The sequence below is a fragment of the Cynocephalus volans genome, chromosome 9 (genome assembly GCF_027409185.1).
Source record: "Cynocephalus volans isolate mCynVol1 chromosome 9, mCynVol1.pri, whole genome shotgun sequence".
Taxonomy (NCBI): Eukaryota; Metazoa; Chordata; class Mammalia; order Dermoptera; family Cynocephalidae; genus Cynocephalus; species Cynocephalus volans.
This window is the reverse complement of record NC_084468.1, coordinates 45,358,257-45,362,307: the sequence shown is the minus strand read 5'-3', so window position 1 is coordinate 45,362,307 and position 4,051 is coordinate 45,358,257. Positions and strand designations below refer to the sequence as shown.

The 4,051-nt window shown below is 47.9% G+C and overlaps 1 non-coding gene across 1 annotated transcript; it reads right to left on the bottom strand.

Moving 5' to 3' along the window:
• Window positions 1–262: 262 nt before the first annotated feature.
• TRNAI-GAU (transfer RNA isoleucine (anticodon GAU)) lies at window positions 263–336 on the bottom strand. Its single transcript has one exon. It is a non-coding gene; the product is annotated as a tRNA-Ile (tRNA).
• Between the last annotated feature and the right edge of the window lie 3,715 nt (window positions 337–4,051).

Genomic DNA, 4,051 nt, shown 5'->3' with positions numbered 1-4,051 from the left:
ACCCTTTTTCCTTTAGCACTGCCCCCAACTACCCATCTGTTCTCCAGGGGTCCACACCCAACTCTGAGAGGCTGGTGGTTCAGGAGACCCAAGGCTTTGGAGTCAACGTGGCCCCGGCTTTAAGTCTAATATCTGGGTGACCTTGACCAGGACCCTCACCCTCTCTGGGCTCAGTTTTTCTCATGGGAATAATAGTATTAGTATCTAACTTACAGGGTTTATTAAGAGTTAGTTACGTGAACAAATATTTTTTGAGGATGGTTGGCCGGTGCAGGGATTGAACCCTGGACCTTGGTGTTATCAGCACCACACTCTAACCAACTGAGCTAACCGGCCAGCCATCTTTTTTGTGCTTTTGGCATATAGTCTTTTTTTTTTTTTTTTTTTTGGCAGCTGTCCAATACAGGGATTGAACCCTGGAAGCATGAACAAAGTTATGTATGTGCTTCCTTAAAAAATTAAAGTGAAATTCACAAAGTATAGAATTAGCCATTATAAAGTGAACAATTTGGTGGCACTAAGCACACCAGCAGTGTGGTGCAACCACCACCTCTATTTATTCTGGAAATCTTTTTCTCACTCCAAAATAAAAACCACCACTCATTAAGAAGTCACTCCCTACTTCCATTTCCCCCAGCCCCTGGCAGCTACCAATCTGCTCGCTGTCTCTATGGATTTACCTATTCTGGACACATCCTGTAAGTGGAGTCCTACAATATTTGTCCTTTGGGGTCTGGCTCCCTTCACTTAGCCCATGTCTCTGGGTTCATCACGGTGTGGTGTGGCTCGTTACTTCATTCTGCTTCATGGGTGAACAGTGTTCCATTGCATGCATGCACCACAGCTTGTTTCTCCATCGTCTATTGGTGGACATTGGATTATGTCTACTTTTTGGCTATTGAGAATCGTGCTGCAGTAAATATCCAGGTGTATGTGCTTTCTTTAGAACGCCGTAAGGAAAGGTTAAAGAGGCAAAGCCATGTCGATGACTAGAAAACTCCTTGCCTCCGCAGGATCCCACATAAAAGTTACAGCTTTATTTCTCATGAGTGACAGGGCTTTTCAAATCTGTGCTCACCTAAGATCTAATCTCCACACACTGACATGTTCCAAGTGGGTGCAAGTGTGAGAAAAACATGTTGGGTTCCTCTCAGGTACACTTGTTTGGCTGGTGACCTAACCAGGTCCATGCAGGGTTAGTTTTTCTAAGGCACTAGAGAAATTAGAACGTCACTAAGCCTCAGTTTTTTCAACTGTAAAATGAGTTGATGGGGTGTTCCACTGTCCTGGTTTACCTAGGAAACTAGTCATCAATACATCCTTATTTCCTACTAAAAGGAATAATTATTGACATAGCGAGTCTCTTATGAAAGAAAGATAACAATGCACTTCAATTTACTTGACATACATTTATTGAGCACCTACTACATACCAGGCACCATTCTAGGCTCTGGGGACACAGCAATGAACAAAGCAGTCAAAAATCTCTGCCCTCCTGAAGTGTATACTCAAGTGGGGGAGGCAGACAGTGTGTAAATAAGTTAGAGGCGTGAGTGTATTCGAATGTGGCGAGTGCTCTGAAGAAAAATGAAGCTGGTGAGAGCGACAGGGGCTGCTGGCCAGGGGAAGGGGGGACTTCTACTATTTTCCAGAGTGGTGTGGTCAAGATTGACTTCTGAGACATGACATTTGGCCAAAGATTGAAGGAAGTGAAGGGCAAGCCAGGTGGGTATCTGGGGACAAACAGCAAGGACATGTCCTGAGGTAGGAACAGGACGGCCACCAGGGAGCAAGGAGGGGACCAAGGGGGGAGGTCAGGGAACGATGGGAACCAGATCGTATGGGGTCACACGATCCCCGGTGGGGACTTGGGCTGTTAGATGGAGAGGGCTGGGATGGCTTGGGCAGGAGTGGCCGAGGCCTGTAGAGCTTCCCAGCTTATTTACAGGAGAGCTGATACAGCGGCTGCACATAACCTCCGTCACACGGACATCTGAACTCTTGATCCCGACCCCGGCCCAAACATGCCCCTCTTCTCCCGTTGTCTTCCTCCCAGGGAGTGGTATCACCACCCATCCGGCTGCCCGGGCCAAACATGTCACTTATATTTGGATTATTCTCATTCCCTCACACTCTGGTCCATTCTTTCAACAAGTTTTACCATCTCTACTTCCCGAGTCGATCCCAAGTCTGGCCGTGTCTCTGCCGCCCTGCTGCCAGCCAAGTCCAAGTCACTGGCTCTCCCACCTGGCCTCCCCATCAGTGTCCCTGCCTCCACTCCTCCCATAGTCCATCCGCTGCAGAGCAGCCAGGTGGTCAGTTTAAAGCCTGAATCTGATTGTGCCGCTCCCCTTCTTAAAGGCTTCGGGGAAGAATGACCACTCCGCCCTGTGGCTGACAAGGCTGCACATCCGGCCAGGCCTCTGCGCTGGCCTTGTCTACCTACTCACTCAGTGTCACATGTGTCCATTACTTCATTTGACCCTCATAGCAGCCCTATGCTACCAGCAGTGTATGCATTTTGATCTCCATTTTCTTGATTAGAGAATTGGCTGTCAGACAAATTAAGTGACTCAGCCAGTAACAGACGATGGGTAAGAAGCAGACCGGGAACTTGAGGCCAGGCCTTCTGACACCAAGCTGGAGAGACAGCCATCTCGTTTGTTACACAGCTGGCAGCTCAGTTCAGCAATGAGAGGACGTGGCCACTGAATCATTCCAATGTCTGCTCAGCACCTACTGTGTGCTGAGGCTTCCTGGCCACATGTGCATCCTCTCTGAGCCTGGTGCCTCTGAGGAATGCCAGCCCTCCCCCCAGGCCTCGGTGAGACAGCAGATTCCGTCCCTCCTGTATGCAGAGCAGCAACCAAACAAGGCATGTCTTGCTAGTCAAGGAAAAATCTGCCACTGCTGGGGTGGGAGGTGGGAGGGAGGAGGCAGGAGCCAAGGTTTCTTTGGCTGTTGGGCTTGTCCTCAGGACTATGCATTCATTTATCTGATGTTTACTGAGCTCCTACTATGTGCCAGGCACTGGGGATGCAGCAGTGAACAACAGTAAAAATTCCCTGCCCTTGTGCAATTTATATTCTAGTGGGAAGCAGGCAGACAATAAAATTAATAAATAATAAGTAATATAACATGCTAGATGGTGATAAGTGTTATGGAGAATATAAAGCAAGAATGGGAAGTATAAAGTGCCAGGAGGCGGGTTGCCACAATTTTAGGTATGAAGGTGGGTGAAGACCTCACTGAAAGGCGACACTAGAGCAGAGACTGGAATGACATGAGGGAGCAAGGAAGAGAACGTCTAGGGGATGAGACTTCCATTTTGGGAGAACAGCAAGTGCAGAGGCCCTGAGGGAGAAGCATGCCTGGGTGTTCAGCTCAGAGAGGCTGAGAACAGTATAGGAGATGAAGTGAGGGATGACGTGGCCATGCAGGGTACAGTTGTGCAAGCTGTTCACTGCACAGGGATACCTGAACTCACCAACCTTTATGTCCTGATGCAGGACGGTGTTTGCCTGGAGGAAGAAGCATGTTCTAGCAACAAGCCCTCATTTTAGTAAATATTCAGTGAGAGAAAGATATTCATTGGAAGATTTGGGGCAGACAATCTTTGGAGACTGTGTTAAGATTAGATAGTAGAAGGCAAAGACAGAATCAAGGAGACAAGGTAGAAGTTTTCCAAAGGATGGTGACTTGCTACTTGATGGCATCACCAATCTAGAGGCGGATGGCATGGTCAACCACAAGCCTGGCTCAGACTTTTCTAGAACCCTGTTGTAGCAGATTGCATCACCCTTTATTATTATTGTTTTGGTTTGGTTTTTTTTTGTTTTTGGTGGCTGGCCAGTGTGGGAATCTGCACCCTTGACCTTGGTGTTAGTTATGACACTGCATTCTAACCAACTGAGTAAATGGCCAGCCTGCAGCCCCCTTTAGAAGCACAATCTATGCAGGCTTGGCCTGTGTCGATATATCTTTCCCCTGCCCATGGAGGAAATTTGCCTTTGCCCTGTTATAACATCATGTCACCATTTATTGAGCACCT